Raw genomic sequence first — 24,615 nt, forward strand, 5'->3', positions numbered from 1 at the left:
GGATATTTGTAATAAAATGCCTATTTTTGGCTTTTATTTATTTATTTGGTTTTTAGAGTGCAGCATGTTTGCACAACGCTGCGCTATGCTTAAACATCAGAGATCGGGGAAAAAAAAAATTTTTTTATTATTTTGCAACACATATAAATGCCAGTGGCCTTATATTTGGCCATTGGCATGCTTCCTCAACTGGATGCATCCTTTATTTGGAGATGTCATTGCTCCGTTTTGGTATTTGCAGAACAGTACTCAGTTACCAACCAAGTACATTTCTACAAATAACGCTACTCTTACTCGGACAGGTTAGTGTTTCCTGGATCGCAAATTTAGCTCATTTTCATAGCTTTCCGCAGCAAATGAGGTAATTTGCATAACCTAACACTGTCCGTGCAAGAGTCATTTTAGGAGCTCTCATGCACTCCCCTGCTGGCTGTTCCTGGATCGCTCGGCAGACATATTGGCTGTCTGGAGTCTTACACTACTCTTAGACTCCGTGCAAGCCTTCGTGAATCCGGCCCTATATCTCTAGCCATATTGCAAGATAATCAGAAAATCCTATTTCAACTACCTTCCCTTCTCCTATAACTAAACCTTCTGATACTATAAAATAATCTATTACAGTTCTATAAATACTCCTTCTGTAAGTCCATAAATTTTTGTCCCAAAGTTTTAACTTACCACACCTTATAACATCTAATATTTTTATATCATTTCGTTTTTTTATGTTTGCCTCTTGAATCACAATTTAAAGTTTCCTGTTATTATAATATTCATATTTATCACTACATAATCTAAAATCTGATGAAATAAACTTTTTTTTTACAATTAGTATAAGCATATAATGTTATAATTTTATATACTTGTTCTTTCCATTATAAATCTGCAATGGCCAAATCTTCCCTTTTTTTATAAAGTTACACCTAATATATTTACTGTATTTTTACAGAGTATGGCTATTCCAAAACATCTCTCATTTCCAAACTTCCAGATTATCTTTCCTCCCCATAGTTTCTCTGATTGTAATCTTTCATTTGTTAAAATCTTGTGTCTTTTAATATAATTACATCTACAACACATGTATTACACCCCTCCAAAATCCCTTTTCTTCTTACTATATTTTTATTACTGTTTGAATTTACAGAAAGCAGTCTAAAATTTTCACTTTTCTTAGATTTATGGTTACATGGGTTCATAGATAATTACTAGGCTAGCTGCCTTAATGGGTCATTCTAAGCCTATCAAATTTCACTCTCAAAGGTGAGACTCAAACACTGTACCTTGTGTCTGTAAGTCAGATACTTTAGCCATTATATCAACCCCAACCATTTGATTGTATATATTCCTTTTCATCCATTTCCTTTCTTTTTTCTTTTGTACTTGTCCCTTTAAATTTTCTTTTTTTTTTTTACCCTTTACCAAAATATGTTTTATTATACTGTCTCCCAATGTATGTTTTCTTCATCACTTATTTCATAGCCTTCTTCTATGTCTTCTTTACTATTTTTTCTTATCTGATTTTTCTGCTGTTTCTACAACTTCTAAAATTGCTTCTATTTGTTAATTTTCTTCTCTTTGTTTTCTTTTTCCTTACTCCTATATTCATTTTTACAATCCATCCATAAATGTCCAATTTTGTTACATATACATTTCAATTCACTTTTTTGCATCATGTCTCATTTCCCCACAAATATATATTTTTTTCTTATCACGGCTACATATGAAATGTTCTTCTTTTCCACAAAAAAAATACTTTGAATTGTTCTCAGTATTTTATAACATTCCTCTTCCCCTCCACATTTATCATGCTTGGTATATGTTTTATTTTTTTCTCTTTCTATTTTTAAATGAATATTACAATTCTATCTGCCAGTTCATAAACTCCTTTTATCAGAAACGTTTGCAATATCCAGTACTTCTTTACATGAAGTTTTCAAATGTCCTTTCAAAATTTCTTTTTCCACCTCAATTCAAAATTGAATATGAATTTTCTTTTTTGTTTCCCTGTTAAATGCTTTTATCACACAACGTTTCCATAGGTTACATTCTTTCTTTTTTTCATATTCTCTAAGAAAATTTTGCAATGATAAGCACTCTTAAATATAATATCACAAAATGTCTTTCTTAACAAGAATAAATGTTCTTACCTCATGCTTTTACACCAAAAGGAGCTATTGAATTGTCCCACACTTCATACCTGCCCATTTCTTTGTCTTCTTTGTTTGAATCCTTTCCATGTACTTCCATTTTTCACTTTCTTCTGCCTTTTTCTTTTCTGCTACTCCCCCTTTTGCTTTCTTTCACTTTCTCTGCATATGTTTTTTCCATCTCACTATTTTTCAGGGTTGTTTCTGCATCCTCCATTTGCATTTTCTCCATAATGTCCCTTCAGGAAGCATCTCCTTCATTTTCTGGCTCACTCTGCATCACCGTTTCTTTAAGAAAACTGTCCCACAACCCTCCTGGCTGGAGGGTTCTAACTGTACATTCATCATTTGCTGACTGATCTCCATCAAACAGATTTCTTTGAGACATCTCCTCAGAATTCTGCATACCTTCTCTGGTCTCAACATTGTCTTTCTCCTCCATTTTTCTCACCTCTCCATTATTTTCTTCTCTCTCCATCTGCGTCCCTGTTTCTCTGAGCTCCCTCTGTGCCTGGCATGATAACAGGAGGTGCTCATGCAAAAAGTTTCCCATTTGCAATAATGATGAATATGGGAATTTTATCGATATATACATTACACATTATATACATATTTACATTATTTACATCTATTTACAAATCTCCATACATTATAAACTTTAATATAAGCATTCCTCCCACTCCTTTATCCACAACCAAAACATTCCCTCGGATTCACTAATCTTCCGTGCAGGACTATGTAGGAGGAGGATGGCAGTATGCCATGCATATTAATGAAGGCATGCTGCCCGACCTCCCAGGCTTACATGTGCAGGGGGCATGTCTGAGAGTAGAGCTCTCAGAATAAACACTGCAATGTTGAACAGCAGAAAGTGGAAATAAATGAGCAAGACCACTCATAGGTGTCCACATATCCCCACCAACAGTCCCCCATGTGTACAACAGCAACAGGACATAAAAATCAAAAGAAGAAACCCCTTTATTATTTTTTATAACTCTGAGTACAGCTAACCATAGGTGCGCAGGTGTGCCCATTCCTTAGCTACAGTTAAAGCAGCTTAAAAGGCTGAAGAGGATAACAAGGAAGATATATGCAAATGAAACAGCACAGCAATGGTGTAGTGGGAAGAGCATTTGCCTAACGAGCAAGAATTCCCAGTTCACGTTCCACTGCAGCACAATCTATTTTACATGGCAAAGCATGATATAATGAATATTTGTATTGTAAAACCCACTAAATAGAATATATTTATGAATTGGAGTACTGCAAGAAATGCACATGTGAAGAGTCAGCATCATAATGAATAAAGCAGCAGTAAGCAGATGTAAGCACAGATAAGCAGTAGTAAGCATATGTAAGCACTAGTAAGCATGTTTAAGTGCGTTTGCGTGGGGATAAGCACTGCCTACACAGATTAAGCAAAGGAGAAGCTAACTGGGTGTAAGAAACTGTGACCGGAAGTTAGCAGTGCTTACCTCTACGCAAACCCATGCAAACCTGCTTACAACTGCTTTAAAGTGCCTTAATCACTCTGTATCCAACGGCTGGTGTTCTGCCCAGCAACAAAATAAACAGTCTCTTCAAAGCTCGAATCCAGGACCATGCACACCATACACAAAATGATTTACCACTAAGCCATGCCAGATATGCATAAGTCTTATGTTTTCAGAAACATAACATCCAGACCAGTCATGCAACAGTACAATGTATACCTACATCTAGATGTATGTGTGTGTAAATATATTACTATCTAAATGGATACAACATATCTATATATGTAGTTTTATATATATGTATATATATATATATATATATATATATATATATATATATATATATATATACATATATATATATATATATTTAAAATATCCAGAAATATATACATGTATACAAATATATGAACATATATACATGCAAATGCTGACATATGCACACATATATATGTCAACACCTATATGTCCACATATACACAGCAAGCTACATATATGTACGCAGATATATATCTCCGTAGGTATATACGGACATAGTTATAAATATGTAAGCAAATATATACACCTATATAGGTATATATGGCCAGACATCTGTAAATAGCAATGGTAGCTCAACAGAAACATATATGTCCACATGCACTGTTAATGGGGTTGAGAGACCCCAAACAATATACGTCTTATATGAATTGGCATACCCCTCCCAGCCAAACACGTCCACCCTGCAATACACTGCCAAGTTCATTTTATTGTAAGTGTTTCATTTAACTAGGGATTTAAATTAGTCTTCCTTTATGTTTCACATGTTTATATCACATTCCCCTCTCTCCCACCCACTAGGCAGGCTGACCAGTATAGGCCCATCCAACCAATACATTCATTACCCACAGTTCTGCCCCCTCTGCACACACACAGCCACCATCCCTTCCTGGGTTACCAGCCCGTAGCTACCACACCACCACACATTGCCCACCCCCCCCCCCTCGGGACTCATCCTGTACATTGTCCCGATCCAAGTATCCTAGGTCTGCCACACGCTGAAGTCAATGCACATAGCCATGCATACCTTTTTCAGCCGTGGTTTTAGAGGAAAGTATAATACCCAATTTTTGGGTTGTCCCGTATGGGACGAATGTTTCCCTGGTAATAACAATAGACGTCACATATGACTTTGTTTACACTAACGATTTTATTTGTAGGTATCACAAAGCATACATGGCATACAAGGTTGCCCGGTATGCACACAAAACCTAATAGGAATGTCTAATTCAGGTGTATGGGAAACGCACATAGGTTTAAGCCTGTTTGAGCAGGGATAAGCACTGCTTACACAGGTTAAGCAATTTAGAAGCTAACTGAGTGTAAGACACTGTAACCAGAAGTTAGCAGTGCTTACCACCATGCAAGCCCACTTGTAGCTGCTTTAAAGTGCCTTAAGCACTCTGAATCCAACAGCCAGTTTTCTGCCCAGCAACAAAATAAATAACTCCTGCAAGGCTCAAACCCAGGACCCTGCATACCATAAACAATGTGACTGACCACTAAGCCACCACAGATATACTTAACCCTGATGTTTCCACAAACAAAGTATCCAGCAGTACCAGTCAACATTACAGGACATGTAGCTAAATATGTAGATGTGTGTGTGTGTGTGTGTGTGTGTGTGTGTGTATATATATATATATATATATATATATATATATATATATATATATATATATATCCATAACTAAATTGATATATACCTCTCCCTCTCTGTAGTACATATGTATACATATATATATAAATACCCACATATTGATATATACATATGCAGACAATCAAACATTCACATGTCGTTTATATATATATATATATATATATATATATATATATATATATATATATATATATATATATATACATGTGTGTGTGTGTGTGTGTGTGTGTGTGTGTGTGTGTATATACACAGATATATATCTATGATATGATACAGCACATAAGAATGACATATGATCACAGGCATCACCAATAGGCGTGAGGGGCCCAATCAACATACATGTAACACGTACCATTACCCCCCAGCCAAACAGCGGAAACATACAAACAAACACCCAAACAAAGTAAACAATCCACTGCTCCCCAAACCACAGGCAGGATACAACCAGTGGGGGAAACACTGTGGACCCGCTAAGTCTAATCTAGAAACATAGACAGGAACACCCCTTGCGGGACAACTCAAAATTACTGGGTAATTGGAGTCCTGTCCGTACAATGACTCATCAAGGCAGGGCGCATATGTACTCAGACTACAAGGCTGGGAAAGCCTGATGACCCATGGTCGAGACAACGTACAAGATGGGTCCCAAGAAGTGGAGAGTGGGCAGTGTGTAGTGGTGTGGTTAGAACTGACCTGCACCCAGAGTAAGGATGAGTGCTGTAGAGGAGGGGCAGGTGGGGAACTATGGATATGAAATTATGGGTCGAGGCGTACAGGTGTTGGTTGGAGCGGTTCTAATCAGACCACCTCATGGATGTAAGCAATAGTATGAATTGGGTAGAGCAGTCACCTAACAAGCAGCCATTCCCGGTACGAGTCCCACTGCAGCACAGTCTGTTTTACATGGCAAAGTACAGTATAACCAGATGTGTTGTTGCAAAACCCACTAAATAACACCAAAGAACACATGGTCACAACACCCCACTGTAGGCATGTAAGCTAATCTAACTGGCATCACAACTTATTATTGTTGTCCTCATCCCCACCCAGGGGTGTGAGTGTCCAAATCTACCTCCAGATTTAGTGTATATGCACAGTTGTTGCTGTAGAAGAAATGGCCAGCTGTGGACCTTCCCTTCAGCCTTCCTGCACATCAAGGCAATGACTCATCAAGGCAGGGTGCATATGTACTCAGACTACAAGGCTGGGAAAGCCTGATGACCCATGGTCGAGACAACGTACAAGATGGGTCCCGAGAAGTGGAGAGTGGGCAGTGTGTAGTGCTGTGGTTAGAACTGACCTGCACCCAGAGTAAGGATGAGTGCTGTAGAGGAGGGGCAGGTGGGGAACTATGGATATGAAATTATGGGTCGAGGCGTACAGGTGTTGGTTGGAGCGGTTCTAATCAGACCACCTCATGGATGTGAGCAATAGTGTGAATTGGGTAGAGCAGTCACCTAACGAGCAGCCATTCCCGGTACGAGTCCCACTGCAGCACAGTCTGTTTTACATGGCAAAGTACAGTATAACCAGATGTGTTGTTGCACAACCCACTAAATAACACCAAAGAACACATGGTCGCAACACCCCACTGTAGGCATGTAAGCTAATCTAACTGGCATCACAACTTATTATTGTTGTCCTCATCCCCACCCAGGGGTGTGAGTGTCCAAATCTACCTCCAGATTTAGTGTATATGCACAGTTGTTGCTGTAGAAGAAATGGCCAGCTGTGGACCTTCCCTTCAGCCTTCCTGCACATCCTTGGTTATTTCCCCTATTATCTTTCCCTCTTTGTGCCCCTTTAACACCACTTACCTATCAACCCCTTTTTCATTTCTATTAATGTTTAAAGTTACAAGTAGGTGACACCTTCTTCATCAACTATATTGGCAGAATCCGGAACTCCCTACCCACATGTATTACCTCAGCTCTCCCAAAGGACACATGTAAATAACACTTGAAGGAACACCTCAAGCACACTTTGATCAGCACATGCTCACCACCTGGCTAAATCCTCCCCCCCACCTTACATTCTATACCCCTACATCAGCTAGTAAAACCAACACCTCTTGTCCTGCCTCACATACAAATCCCAACATCCTTCAAACCATCCCTATTGCTCCCCTACCAATTACTCCAACAGGCTACTATACAGTTACAATGTCTCTCCCTCTACCTACCTACCTACTCCTTCGCTATTCTCTTCTACTCTACCACACAGGTATGGAATAACTAAACCTAACCCGAATACCTGAGTGTAACCTATCCAGGTATGGAATAACTAAACCTAACCCGAATACCTGAGTGTAACCTATCCAGGTATGGAATAACTAAACCTAACCCGAATACCTGAGTGTAACCTATCCAGAACTGTTAAACTGGAATCTAACTTCACCTTAAACTGACCTTTGTCAACAGTCATACCCGACATGTAAACCTGACCTAAGCATGTATAACACTGGTATGTTAACGTAAACTAAGCATGAAGAATGCGGTATGTAGCTATGTTACGTCTGTCACTCCCTATGAATGTGAACACCTCTGCATTATTTGTAATGAGTAGCTCGGGTTTACTGTGGAGCTCTACTCTCCGGGCCACCACTGAAAATGGACAAGCATCCAGTCAGATTGTCCAGGTCAACAAATGTAAAATAAATACATAAAGTAGTGCAGTGGTAAATGGGAGTAAGCAGGTTTAAGACTGTTTGGGCAGCGGTAAGCAATGGCCACACTGATTAAGCAATGTAGAAGCTAAGTCAGTGTAAGACGCCGTAATGCCTTAGTCACTTTGTAGCCAACAGCTCTCATCGTGCCCAGTAACAAAATAATCTGCACTCTCTGGTTGCAACCCCCTGAGCCTGCACACTATACTCAAAGTGAGTTTCCACTAAGCCATGACAGATACACATACAGCTGCTGTTATCACAAACATCATCCAGCACAGTCATTCAACAGTATGTAAGTAAGTAGATTAATACCAGCAAATGTGTACATTGCTCAATCACAGTATTTAGAGTAGTGTATGTGTATCAAAGAACAGTGCCTGTCCAATCATACTGTGGGAACAGTAGTCTTGCATAATACTGAAAAGAATAATAAAAAACGGTGCACGCTGTGGGGGTGTGTGGGTGTGCTTCATGCACAGAATGTCACACCTGGGGTGTCGGTTCCGCAGAACTGGGAGATGAGGTTGGCCAGGTGTGTGAGCAAACCACCGCTTCTCAAAACCCTAGCAGGATGCTACCAGTGAGAGAAACAGTGTAGACCAGCTAAGTCTAATCTTGACACAACAACAGGTCCGTCCCTGACAGGACGAGCCAGAAATGGTGAGTAACATCGATATCTGCACCAATATCACAGTACCATCATGGCAAGGCTCATACATACATGGACTAAATGGATGAAGAGTCTGTAGAAGCTTGGGTCGAGACAATATACTGGAGGAGAACCAAGACGTGCAGAGAGGGCAATGTGTGGAGGTGTGGTATGGATGGGCTAGCAACTGGAGAATGGATGGATGCTGTGTACGTGGATCTCGGGGGTCAGGGGAAGGAATCATGAGTATGACATTATGGTAGAAATATACAAATGAAGCAGAACAGCAATAGCGCAGTGGGCAGAACATCTATCCAATGAGCAGGCATTCCTGGTTTGAGTCTCACTGTGGCACAGTCTATTTTACATGGCAAAGCATGTTATAACCAATAGTTTTGTTGCAAAACCCACTAAATAGCCTATATATATGAACTGGAGTACAGCAAGAAATGTACATGTGAAGTATCAGTGTCAGACTGACTAAGGCACTAGTAAGCAGGTGTAAGCTCAAATAAGCAATAGTAAGCATATGTACGTGCTAGTAATCTGGCTTAAGGCCTTACAACTGCTTTAAAGTGCCTTAATCACTCTGTATCCAACGGGCCTTTGTCAGCCCAGCAACAAAACAAACAGACATGCAGGTCAAGAACCCAGGACCCTTTACACCACAGTTCCAGTAGCTACCCACCAAGCCATCACAGAAGTACAGAAGAATGAGGTAGTAGTAAACATGTCCTCACCATAGTATAACCAAACTGAGCCTGTGAAAGGCATCAGTATATAGTCATATGTGCCATAACTGACTACATAACATGCATATGCGAACTGGAGTACTGCAGTAAGTCCAGATGTGAGGTGTTATTGTAATTAAGTGTAGATGTTCCCAGGATCCCATACAGTGTACGTACACATGTCTCAAGGATACAAGACACATATATAACATGTAATGAAGGAGAAATCAATGCCAAAAGGCAAATATCATGCAAATCAAATAATAAGCAGCGCTAAGCGTAGCACAGCATTGTTTCCCAGACTACTGGCAGAATACTGCTAGTGGGAGAAACAGTGTCAACCTGCTACGTTTAATCCAGAAACAAACACATGTTCATCCCTGGCGGGTTGACCCTAAAAATTCTGCTAAAAAGAGTCTTTGGAGTAACATATCATGCCTCAAAAGTAAGCAAAGAAGGGTACGTATGCTCGCGCACTAAATGTTTGAGAAGCCTGAAGATCCATGGGTCGAGGCAACTTACATGATGTGTCCCGAGAAGTGGAGAGTGGGAAATGTGTAGTGGTGTGCTTAGATTCAGCTGGAACCTGTAGAAAGGAGGACTGCTGTGGATGAGGAGCATGGGGGTGAGGTGAGGGAACTATGGGTATGAAATAATGGGTCTAGGTGTGCGGGTGTTGGATGTATGCAGTATGTATAGATATGTGTATGTATGTATGTGTATATATATATATATATATATATATATATATATATATATATATATATATAGATATAGATATAGATATATGTATATAATGTAATATAGAGAGGGAGAGGTATATATCGATTTAGTTATACATATATGGACACACACACATACATCTACCTATATCAATACGTTTCCCATACTGATGAATGGTATTGCTGGATGCTATGTTTGTGAAAACATCAGTGTTATGTATATCTGTGATGGCCTACTGGTAAATCACATTGGCTATGGTGTGCAGGCTTGTGGGTTCGAGCCTTACAGATGCTGTTTATTTTGTTGCTGGGCAAGGGTGGTCAGATACAGGGTGAGTAAGGCACTTTTAAGCAGTTGTAAGTGAGTTTGCGTGATGGTAAGCAATACTACCTGCCGGTAAAATCCGGTTACACCAGGTTAGTCTCAAAATTGCTTACTTTGTGTACACAGTGCTTACCGTCTTGCAAACATGTGCAAATCTACTTACTAATGCTTAAAAGTGCTTACTCCCACTTACCCCCGCACTATTTTCCTTTAAAGAAAAGAAAAAAGGGTTGATAGGACAGTGGTGAAAAAGGGGTAGAAAGAGGGAACGACAGTAGAGAAAATAGCTGGGGATGTGCAGAAAGGGTGTAGGGAAGGTCCATAGCTGCTTATTTCTTCTACAGCAACAGCTGTGCGTATACACTTAAGTTGGAGGTAGGTTTGGACACTCAAACCCCTGAGAGATGGGTGAGGACAACAATAATATGTTGTGATGCCAATTAGACCATATTTCATGTGCCCAGTGGACACGTGCGGAATGGACAGCTATATATGGGGTGAGATATTATTTGGGAACAGATTGCCCTTTTTTGAAGTTGCAAGTGGGATGTTGGGGAAGGAGAGTAGGTATGCCTGGGGAGGATAGGTTGGGTAGGATGACAGACAAAACAGACAAGACAGTATACAGGGGCGGTATATGACACGTGGGGGGGCACTGTGGACAGGGAGGGGTGTTTTGAAGTTGCAAGCCCATTAGCCCCCAAATGGAAACAGTGGGACTGAGGTCCCCACACATGGGCAGTTACCACTGCACCTTCACAGCCCTAAAACAAAAACTTGATAGAAATTATACTATATTTTAAATACAAAGAATTGTGGGAAGGAATGGAAGTTAAAAAAGAAGTAAAAGCATTGTGAATAAAGAAATGAAAGGGTACCAAAACAAAATTGTGCTATGGAAAATAAAAAAGAATATATGTGAGAAAAATAGAAAGGAATGGTATGTAAATATTATGAAAGCATTTTATTGCATTGATCCATGGAAAGATTTAGAAACAGATAAGAAAAAAGTCATAATGATGGGATATAATAACTACAAAAGATTAAAGAATGTAATGATTTTTTATGGAGATTGTTTATTAGAAAATTGATGGCTAAGGCAAATATGCCATACAAGAAAAGACAAGATAGAATATGTAATAAATGTGGAGAGTTTGAGACTACTGAGCATGTGTTTTTGAAATGTGAAAGAGTTAATAATTTGTGGAAGAAATATGTAAACATAATAGGGTGAAACTTTGTTAAATTTTTGCAAATAAATATAGTCATGATAGAATTTGGTTATTATGGTGCACAAAAACAGGAAGAAGTGAAGAAAATTTATGTTTTATGGACTATCTGAAATGAGAGACTAAATTAAATTAAATACAGTGGAAAAATGGACACTGACAACAATTATGGAGAAAATAATCCACCGGATTCACAAAAGTGGAGTGCAAGATTGGTGCAGGAGGCCACGCAGGCAATATGTCTGCCATGCGATCCAGGAACAGTCTGCAGGGGCGTGCATGAGCACTCCTGCACTAATCCTGCATGGACTAAGCCCTGGTATGAAAATCACTTTCTTTGTATATTCACAGCATTTTGTGACAGGAAATCAGCAATACAGAACAAGAAAGCTTAGTTAGGTAGAAGCAAATGGTACTCTAGATTTACTTAGAAGTCTTGGTATATATATATATATATATATATATATATATATATATATATATATATATATATATATATAAAATTTAAAAAATGCTCCAATATGATAGAATGCAGGTTCTCTGTGTCTTGAAATAGAAATTTGCAGCATATCTCTCAACTTTTTGGTTTAAGAATTCAAAGTTAATAGGACCATAGTTACTGTATCGGCGTGCACTGTCTGAGCATTAAGAGTTAAGAAACTGTAATATCTTACATTGTTGACCAACTGTGATCATCAGTGAAATATGAAAAAGTTAAACTTGGTTGGGGGGATTGATCTAGCATTCAGTTATGGGATCTACTTTGCTGTATAACTCTGTGTCATCATGCAAGTTGAGACATACTGGGTATACTGTGCAGCTTATTATGTGGTAAATGTTACTGCATAACTGTGTAAAGATAAATTGTCAACTTCTTTAAATCAACAAATAGTCAGAGCCAAAAGGGCACTAAACACAACTCAAAAGTAAAAAAGCCCTTGAACCAATCCATAACGGTGCCAACACACTAAAGCCAGAAATAGATAACACACATAAAATATTGAGCCCTTTTGTTCGTTTACTTAAAGAACTTCATCAGAATAAAATCACAGAGCCCAGAAGGTAATTTATATATTCACAAATTAATGACATTATAAACCAGCCAACCAATGAATTGGTTAATAAGAACATATAAGCTGAAAATGTTCAATATGTTAAAACATTACATTTAATACATATATTGAGAAATCTTAAACACAAATCATAAAAAAATGAAATGCATTGGTATTTGAGAAACTTTTTACTGAAATTGTTTCATTTACACCTGGTGCTATATCAGCACACAAAAATACTTGCCACTTTAACTCTAAATATTCAAGATAATTATTATACTGGCTAGTAAATGACTTGGGATCAAATCCCTGGACCACAAGAAAGTAACATTTTCTAAACTGAGGACAAACCATACTATGTTTAGCAAGAGCATTATTTGTATCTTTTTATTCTTTATGGCCTCTAACATGTTCACTTATCCTACAACTTAATGTCCTAGTGTTTTTATCAGCATGAAAACTTGGGAACCACAAAAGATGGCCAAATAAAACAATCCCTTGATTTTACAATTATATCTTCTTTTAGCCTCTAAAATAAAATTAATATGTCCAAAGCAATACTGACTGTTAGGATAAATGAACCTACAAACCTTATTTAAGTGTTGATTCAAAGACCATTGGTGTTTTATTAGATTTAGTGCATAGTAATAATTGTTTTCCTTTTGAATCTACCATTCATAGGCAACTTTCTGGGGTAGCCGTGGGGACAAAGGTGGCTCCCACCTTTGCTAATTTAATTTTGTTGATGGGAGACACATTTTTTGGTTTCCGTTCCTTAAATTTGTTACTTATTATCACAGATATATAGATGATTCATTTTTTATTTGGAAGGGGAGTAAGGATGAGTTTGAGGTCTTTGTCAATGAATTAAAGCATAGTATTAGCTGATTAAAATTTTAGATGGGATCCATAGGTACAGTGGTTAATTTTTTGGATATGCAGCTTTCTATAGACCTTCTTCCTAAAAAGTTTGCTAGTACTATTTTTTGGAAAGGTACCTTTAGTAATAATTATTTGCATTATGCTAGTTACCACACCCCTTTTATGAAGGTCATTATCTTTAGAGGTCAGGCTATTCGATTAAGCCGCATTATTAGTGATGGGACCTTATTTCTAGAAGAGGTTAATTTGCTAATTAACATGTTTTGTGAGAGAGGTTACACTAAGGGTAGATTGTTAGAAAATTCCAAGGAAGTTATTAACTTCAGAAATGAGAACTTTCTATCTATTCTTTTTGCTGGGTTTACAGCAAAGGTTAAGACTTGTGGTGAAGGTGATGATAAAAAGATGGCCTTTCTAACCCCTATTACTATTGAGGGATGTTTGGTCAAAACTCTTATTAAGGGGAATTGGAAAGTGATTTTAGGTAACCAAGACCTTACTAAGATTATTGGTTCAGAATCTAATTTTATTTATAACAGACTCAGAATCTAACATTTTTATTAGAACATCTTAAGCATAATGATAGTAGATTTGGTGAAGGACCTGTTGGTACTTTGTCATGTAATAGTTGTAAGTTTTGTAGTTTCATTTGTCCTAACATTCAGTATTGTTTTGGACATATTAATTTTAATTTAGAACCGAAAGGAAGGTATAATTATAAGAGTGAGGGATTGGTTTATTTGGCCATCTGTTGTGGCTGCCCAAGTTTTTACTTTGGTAAAACCACTAGGAAGTTAAGTTACAGGATAAGTGAATATGTTAGGGCTATATAGAATAAAGATACAAATAATGCTCTTGCTAGACATAAGGCCGGATTAACAAAACCTCCGTGTAAGAGTTAATATGTCTTACATGGAGGCTGCAGTCTAATGGTATGATGTCAGCATGCCATGCATATTCATGAGGGCATGCTGAATCATACCCTAGGCTAACATGGTCAGTGTAGGAAAGTAGGGGGTGTGTCCGAATGCCGAGTTCTGCAAAGGGACATGCCCCCAGAAGAGTCAGAGTCCTGAAAGTAAACACCCACGAGTGAGTCGGCAGAAATGTCAAGGAACACAACACCACACATGCCCTAACTATAAACCCAACTGTAATGTAAAACGTAAAAATAGCAGTTTAATTTTTTTTTTATAATTTCCAAAATGTTTGCCCGTAGTTGTGCTCATTTGCGCGGGTATGCCCTCTGCTCAGCCACAGTTAGCTGACATTGAAAAGCATATAAGATCTAAATATGCAAATTAAGCCAAGTAACAATAGCGTAGCAGTAGAGACATTGGCCAAAGAGGAGGAGGTAGTCATGGTTCGAGCCCCCACAACATCATTTTCCATTTTTATTTAAATAAGCATGAAACAATCCCGACACATGTATATATATATATATATATATATATATATATATATATATATATATATATATATATAAAACCATAATTTAAGTAAAATGTAATGAAGTGGGCCATGTATTTTTGAAGAAATCCGACATAATAAAATATAAAAAAGGATCACAATTGCCCATAGCTTAGCAAGGCTTTAGCAAGCTGAATATGGGTGCCTGTAGGTGAGCAGTGCTTTAACAAGCTTAATATGAGTGCCCATAGGTGAGCAGCGCTTTAACAAGCTTAATATGAGTGCCTGCAGGTGAGCAGTGGTTTAACAGGTTTAATATGAGTGCCCAGAGTTGAGCAGCACTTTAACACACTTAAAATGAGTGCCTGTAGTTCAGCAGCGCTTCACCTAGCATAATATGAGTGCTCATAGCTAAATAATGCGTTACCCAGCATAAGCTGTTGGCGCGAAGCTGCGCAGCGTGCCAACCAGCTTACCATCGGGCAACATTGGGCAAGCTGTATCAAAGCCGCCTTCACACAGACACACCTCCTAACCTGTCTAGACAGTAGTAAAATAAAAAAAAGCAATGCCCAGGGTCGAACCTGGGATACTGTGCACCATAGTCAAAGTAATTTACCACTAAGCCATAACAGTTGTACTGAAAAATGCAGTTTTAGCATATATATAGGAATGAATGGAAATAGAAGCATGACAAAGCAGTTTTTTTCAAGCTGATAAATATCCAAAACGGCCAATCACAGATAAGTGCAGGAAAACCGGCATATATAAGCCCCATAGGTGAGAATTCACAGCATAACTGATTGTGGTACTCCTTTGCAGTCAGGATGGATGATGCAGGAGAGGGAAGTCACTTTAGAGCACAAAGGTGGCGTGTTGAGGAGTCAAAATATATGGTTTGGCTCCTAGTCCATGATCATGAAGCACAACTCATGCAGGGCCGGGTTCACTGGGGTGCATACAAGGCAGAGGCGTGGAACCGGTTGGCACATGATCTCACCAGTGCCACAGGTATTTCAAGGACTGGTTAACCGGTCCGTCACCACCATGAGGACCTGAAACGACGGAAGGAGGACCAACTGAACTGTTGGATCCAGGAGGCCCACCAAATGCCCAACGCCCCACTACTGAGTAAGTATCCATGTAATTAAGTATGTAAGAAATGCTATCCTAGCCTATAGTATGGAGACGTATGTTCCAATATTACTTTCTTTATATTACAGCTGCAGGTGTTCGTTCTGCGAATCAGCAAGCCTATGCTGATAGGCTGCTGAGGTTGTGCCACCAGGCAGGTTAGTAATTATTTAGCTGGTATTGTCATAGAATATAAGTGAGACAGATTGTAAAAGAGTTCAGTGTTGTAACCCACTAATAAAGGTAAAATAAGCCTAGAAGAAAGATTCTGCTACTATTGTAAGATTAAATAAGTGATGCAGCCTGGAAAATAGTGTCATGCAATCCAGTAATAAAGATTAAACAAGTTTCAAATAGAAGTGTCCACCTGTATTGTAATATCAGATAACTGCTGCAGCCAGAAAATGAGTGGTAATCAATCAACAAAAGATAGACAAGTGTCAAATACATCCTTGTAAATTCTGCCATATGAAATAAGTGAGTCAGCTGGAAAGGGTTGTTGTAAACCTGTAATAAATGTTAATAAAGCCTAGAATTAAGTACCAGTCTGAAATGTAAATATAAAATAATTGAGAGAGTGTGAGAAAGACAGTTTGAAGCCACCAAGAAAGCTGTAATAAGTCTGGAATAAAGGTATACTGCAGTCACTACATTATGAAATGAATGAGACAGCCACAACCAAAGAGTGTAATGTGTTACATAAAATACAGAACATGGACTGTGTCCGTCCCACAAATTGTATATGTTGCTGTACCCTTGCATTATGGAAATAGTATGGTTGTATGAAATGCCGAACATCCTCAGTTGTCTAGACCCATATAAATCAAATGTAGCAGGATGTTGTACCTGAACACAGCCAGATATGAACATATATGAATAAAATGGAATGTATATTACTGTAGCAGTAACATCCCCATCACCAACATTCCTAAGGTTACGTACAGGAAACTGTACTAATACATGTAGGGGATATATATCTGCATCTACTAGGAATGTACAGTATATATATATAGGTAGTTTAAGTTGTTAATGTAATATTTCTCCACCCTACCCTATTTTCACAAATTATGCCATTCCACACCAAACTGGGTATGTGTATTCACAATTAATTCCCATGGACATTTGTCCTGTTGGTTTATACATATCTGCATGTACGTTGATGCATGTGCCCTTTTCACATATCCAAACCTGATGGCCTGTTGCCACCAATCAACCCTGCATGCTGTTGGAATGTGCACTGTTGTTCTAAATATGCATGTGTTATGCTTGCTGCTCAGTGTTCAGATTTCATGGGTGTTTCTTTAATGGGAATACTGATGCATGCTGTTACAACTAATTTTGAATGCTGTTGTTTGTTACTAACCCAAAATGCCATAAAATACTGCTAAACATAGGACAACAGGGAAGGCGGGTTCCAGCGGACCCACCTCTCCCACCTCAGCTGGCGAGTGCACCTGGCACCAGTGCCCAGGCCGGGACCTCCTCCTCCGGTTGCCCTGTGCCACCTTCAGGTGGAAGCGCTGCAGGGGATGGGGCTCGTCCCCCCTCTGCAAGCATGGCCGGAGGAGAGCCTCCACTCATCTTCCATAGGGTATGGTCTGTGGTGCGTAGTGAGATCAGGCGTTCTGTGACTGATCCCCTATGCCAGCTTGAGGCAAGGGTGGCACAACTCACGGGTGTGCCTGCCCATCCTATCCAGCCCCCAGCACAGCCCCGGCCTGGGTTGTGAAGGCGCAGTGGTAACTGCCTATGGGTGGGGATTTCAGTTCCACTGTTGCCATCTGTGGGCTCATGGGCTTGCGATATCCAAATATCCGTCCCCGTCATTTGTGTTTAACCCCCACGTGTCATACTCTGTCCCTGTATGCATCTTGTTTGTCTTGTCTGTTAACCTCCCCAACCTACCTCCCCAAATATACCTACTTCCTGTACCTCGCATTCCACTCTCACCTAAAAAAAATAAAAAAAGGGCACTCTGTTCCCACAAAAAAATTACGCCCCATACATAGCTGCCCAATTCACACACATGTCCACTGGACATGTAAACTGATAATTCTAATTGGCAGTACAACATATTTTGTTGTCCTCACCTCTCTCTCAGGGGTGGAAGGTTTCAAATTTCACACCAAATTTCACACATATGCACAGCTGTTGCTAATAAAGAAATGGGCAGCTATGGGCCTTCCCTACATCCTTCATGCACATCCTGAGCTTGTTTTCCTTCTGTCCTACCCTCTTCGTGCCCCCTTTTTCACCACGTTCCTATCTCCCCATTTTCTTTTCTTTAAAAAAAATTAGCGCGGGTGTTAGCGGGAGTAAGCACTTTAAAGCAGTAGTCAGCGGGTGTGCTTTTGTGTGCGCTTAGCTAAGCGAGTGTGTGCTCAGCTAAGTGAGTGTGCGCTCAGCTAAGTGAGTACGTGCATGTGTAAGCACCATGCAAACCAGCGCAAACCCGCTTACAACTGCTTAAATGTGCCTTAGTCACTCTGTATGACGATGCCTGTAGTCTGCTTATCAGAAAAACAAAATTCCCCTGTCAGTCTCAAACCCCGGACCTTGGAAACACTAGTCTGCATGAATTACCACTGAGCCATGGCAGATATACAAGAACTTGGTGCTAAAACAAATATATCATGAAATACAAGAAGTGAATGTAAAGGGAATATAGGAAGGCTATTACACAAAGCTTGTTCCCTGAATCCTTACTGGCAATTCTTGTGGAATTGCATTACATTAGTGTGATAAGAGAAACAGCCATGCTAGGATGTAATAATGTTACAGTAGCACCTTACAAACCCCACACAGTATCAGAGCAGGATAAACACTGCCATATTTGAATAGGTATGAGGCCAGACTTCCCAACTGTGACTGATTTACAGGGATGTCCCTGATTTGCAAAAAATGTTGCCTGTGCCCCACTGACTCCCTGTGAAATGTACTAACAGTAGGCAGAAAGGTGGGGTATCCCACATAATGGTGACTGTCAATAAGTTAAAGTAGACACTACTTGCATGTCAGAAATGGTGTAGTAATACATATGCTCAAAATACCCCACAGTCACAACTGCAGAATATCTGAAATATATCACGGGTGTATCCCACTGATATGTACCTTTCCCTGAGACTGGTCAAATATATACCTGAGAGTATCTGAGGCCTGCAAGTGTCAGAAATACACAGGCATATCATCCTGTCTGCTGTTACACACTCTGTGAATAGCTGTAGAATTATTCCCACAAGCACACCCTCATGTAGGAGTAAAACACAGAAATATCAAAGGATGTAGCCATCTAACAAAGTAATGACAGTATAGCAGTTTGCAAGCACTGCATGTGCCTGATATTCATAATTGTTAGTACAAAATACAAGGCCCTAGTACTGCTCAGCAGCAAAATAAAATACCCTTGTAAGTGTCATACCCCAGACCTTGGGCTCACTAGACTGCATGCAGTGCCACCAAGCCACAGCAAACATATAATAACTTACTGCTGAAAGAAATATATCGTGCATTACAAGGAGTGAATGTAAATGGAAAATAGGAAAGCCATAGCAACACATTCCAGTAAAGACAAATATCAGGCCTTCAAGGAGTGAATGTAAAGGGAAAATAGTGAAGCCATAGCAACACATTGCAAGAACTACTGTTGTATACCAGTTAATCCACAACTCCCACAGGAAAGTACATACTCCCATGTAAACAGTGTTAGCATTAGCAGGTGTGAGCTAACATACACACTGAGAAGAGTGAAATGGAAAAAGCAACAGTCAGGTTTCAGTACAACATGCATTTCAGTGGCTACAACACAGCCTTAGATATGAGAGACATACCAACCTTCTGACTGACACAACAGTGTCCACAGCAAACCAGCATGGTCCCCACCTTGCAAAACTGAAAGGCCTATGCCTACCTAACCTAACATTTTATAGCAGTGTCCTGAAATCACAGTGAGAACTGCAATTACCACACAGCAGGCTGCATGCAATTAGTAAATGCTGGCCACCAATTGGTGCAGAGGCCATCACATGCACATGTGCAGATACCTACAAAGCAGCCTGTACTGCCAGTCCACACATGCAATAATATCATTGCAGCAACGAGAGACAGAGAGACAGAGAGAGAGAGAGAGAGAGAGAGACAGACAGACAGACCAAAATAAAAAAAAAAAAGAAAAAACAAGCAAGCCAGCCATCCAGGCAGCCAGCCAGCCATCCACCCAGCCAGCCAGCCAGCCAGCCAGCCAGCCAGCCATCCACACAGCCAGCCAGCCAGCCAGCCAGCCAGCCATACACCCAGGCAGCCAGCCAGCCATCCACCCAGGCAGCCAGCCAGCCATCCACCCAGCCTGCCAGCCAGCCAGCCATCCACCCAGGCAGCCAGCCAGCCACCCAGGCAGCCAGCCAGCCACCCAGGCAGCCAGCCATCCACCCAGGCAGCCAGCCAGCCATCCATCCAGGCAGCCAGCCAGCCACCAGAGACAAAGGTAATGTAAACTACATAATCTAATAATCTACATACTGTGAACTGTCCATATGTGTTAGCAGTCTGTATCTATATGTATATGAAGATGTGCATAGGGCAAGGGACATACTGCAACTGTTAGTTAAGGCTGGACATACATATGTAGTTGAAGGTTGCTATGTGTACATATCAATGTAGGTTGTAGTGTGTGGCATTGAAAACAGCATGCAGTGCAGGTATATGTCATGTGGTGGTGAACTTCCGTGGGACTGAGCCAGTGAGGCCTGCTACAGCTATATGGCTTGATGACAGCATAATGCATTATGCACAACAGTGTGTAATATCATTACAGAATGGTATGTCTCACAACTGTTGCAAAAGTGATATTCCCACCATGAAAGGTGGGCAGTCCATGTACCTACATGTGCATGTATATGTACAGCAATGGATGTTAAGAAGTGTGTGTGTGTATATATATCTATATCTATATATATATATATATATATATATATATATATATATATATATATATATATATATATACATATATATATATATATATGCATATATCTATATATTGATATACATATATATATATATATATATATATATATATATATATATATATATATATGTCTATATATATATATATATATATATATACATATATATATATATATATATATATATATATATATATACATAGACCGAGGTCTGTATAGATACATAGAGATATATGGATAGATTGATAGAAATATGTATATACATATAGATATAATAGACAAATACATATATAGATATAAATTTTGATACATACATGTATACAGATAGATATGAATGTCTATAGATATGAATGTCTATAGATATGTATATATATATATATATATATATATATATATATATATATATATAGTTAAATATAGCGGTGTGTATATAGATATATAAACATATATGTAGATATGTATATATATTTACATATATATATATATATATATATATATATATATATATATATATATAGATATGTATATATTGATATATATATTTATTTATATATATATTTATATATATATATATATATATATATATATATATATATATATATATATATATATATATATATATAAAGAGAGTGAGAGAGGGGGACATGGAGGCAGATGCACTGCAACAGGTGCCTGGTGACCAAGGCATGGACAAAACACCGGTGTTGATACTGCAGTACCATACCCCATTCCAAAACATGTTACCCACTAACTACCACATAGGTGGTTGCCTGCCTACCACTGGAGGTGTCAGAAGGGAACACAGTAGCCTCCCCTTTGATATCCACAGTGGCACACTAGTCTTGTAATCCCTGTACATGGTACGTGTCATCACAAAAGGTGTGTCAGCTAGGGAAATGTAAGTCAGTGTACCCCTGTACACCTCACAATGTCCTATGCAGTATGTACCTCCCATGAGAACTACAGCAAATTGAAAGGCCACAGACATACCCAACAAAGACTGATAATGGCCACAACCACATTCCCTATGCAGACTGACTCACAAAACCACAGCTAGAGTGCCTTGCATACTGCCTACACAGAGGTTACCAGTGCTGGACATACAGAGTTATGTCACACCCATACCAGTTGGCCAACCACCATGGCAACACCTCACAATCTGTCCAGCCTACATGACCTAGGGCCCTAATCCCTGTCACCACACTAAACAGCACATGCTGAAGGTACAGGTTTCTGTACACAAATATGCCATACCCTGGACTAAACCACCCAGCATTAACAAACAAGGCTCCCCATTAGTAGATGTCATACATACCCCTGATGAATGACATGGAGATAGTTAATATGCCCTTTGAGTCACCTGTGTGTAACCGTTTCACAGGAGCAAGTAAACTCACAGTACATGTGTAGCAAAGGGCAGTGTAGCATATGGCTAGGCTGCCCTAGGCCCAGGGCCAATAGAATAGTACCTACCTATGACACAATGCACACACACATGTACTCAGTGCAATACCAGCTATGTGACATTGAATGAGTGTGACCCTGACTGTGTGCAAGGTCTGTAAAGGTGTGATAGCTTAGCGTGAGTTTGTGTCTGTCATGGTAGTTGGTGTCCTTGGTGTGAGGCCAGAGAAAGATGTGTCACATATTGCAATGCAAACATAATAGATTGGCATATGTTGTGCCATAGTTCCCTGTGTATGACTGCGGTGTCCCATCATAGGCAGAAGCAATACATGGATGCTTAGTAAGTGGTACTGCTGTTGAATCCAGCTCACATATGAACTGTTGTACTACCTGATGTTGAAGGCATAAACACTACAGTATGGTGTATGTTCACATTCTGTTGGAACACTGTTTGGTGTGTTACCTGTAGTCTGCACAGATTACATACCTCATGCATAGGTATCTATAAGTAGGGGCACACAGTACTATAAGGTACACAGTTAATGCTCATCTGTTTTGTCATACATTTGTGTGTTGTATGTATGTGTAATGTGTGTGTAATGATGCCTGTACCATGGCCGCAATCACATGTGTGCTACAGGGTATGTGTGTGTACCTGGCAGCATGTATACTCTGTGACAGCAGTATGCTGGCTTTAGTAACAACTGTGCACGTATGTCAGGTAGGGGTATGGCATCAAAGACTAGGGTGGATTACCATTGAAACTGTACATGTGTATTGCATTCATTGCATGGGACGACAATATTCTTCATCCATTAGCTTGATACATACCCTAGTGTGAGGTTGTGCATTGTATCCCAAACAGTGTGCCGAGTGCTGGTGTATACTAGTTTGTTGTATGGAGTGTGTCAGGCACTGTCAGACAGTTGTGGGCTAAACATTGATATGTGGTATCGAACATGTGTATCCCCTGATAGACAGACAGATGCTATATATGGCAGTGAAGTGATATCAGTACATTTGAATATTAAGTGTGCCACATGACTTGCTCACATATTTTTCTTTTCCTTCCTTCCAGGGTGATGGTATATCAGAGAAACCCACCGTATACAGCAGCAGAGGATCAGGAGATCCACCAGAGCCTGATGCATAATTACTCTGTGCTGTTTTCCAGGACCAGCCAGAACCAGCATGAGGGGGCTGCACTGTGGCAAGAACTTGTCCATCGGGTAAATGACATAGGAATGCATAACCGGATATATGAGCAGGTACGCCATCACTGCAGTGATTTAATTAGACATGTCCAGCAGCATGCATCTGATATCCACAGACAACAGCTTGCCACAGGTGGTGGGGTACCTATCCACCCCCCCTCACCAGTGTGGAGGAGCACCTCCTAAGTGTTGTGGCTCCAGGCCAACAACAAGAACATCCACAAACATGTGTCATCATGGAGGCCGGAGCCACCCAGCATGTTGAAATGGAGTGTGCAGGTAACATCCCATATCTGTAGTTGACTGTTCTCTGTACTGGTAGTCTATGCATGTGTGAGATGTGTACTGTTTGTGTAGCAGTTAACCTGCCCAGTCTTCTGCAAGATTGATATTCTGAGCATAATCTGTACACCTGTGAAAGCCACCTGTTGTACTACTGTACTTTATCATACTCATGGTATCAAAGGCACAGTTGTGGCCACTGGCAATCACTCTCATATGTTTGCAGGTCCATCTGGAGTGACAGCAAGGCAGCCAATCCATGCTGGTGAGTGTGTAATAACAATACTATTGCTAATGACATGTGCATGTCATATGGAGGTGTAGTGTGTGCACATGTAACACACCTACACATAATGCATGCTGTGCATGTTTGCTGTGAGACTACGCATATCCCATTAATCTCAGTAGCTGCCTCACTCACATGCAATACACAGAGCATGACACACATGTGTGGCAACACAGTACTGGACATTGTATAGGCACACCAGATACACATGTACACAACACACACGTGTTTGGCATACACACTACACCTTAGCCTGCTACACATGTCCAAGTATGACACCTGCTGTATGGCCAGCCTTCAGCATCCCACTTATCTATGCAGCACACATAA

The sequence above is a fragment of the Protopterus annectens genome, chromosome 9.part0, assembly GCF_019279795.1.
Source record: "Protopterus annectens isolate FY-2018-M chromosome 9.part0, PAN1.0, whole genome shotgun sequence".
NCBI classification, from domain to species: Eukaryota; Metazoa; Chordata; order Ceratodontiformes; family Protopteridae; genus Protopterus; species Protopterus annectens.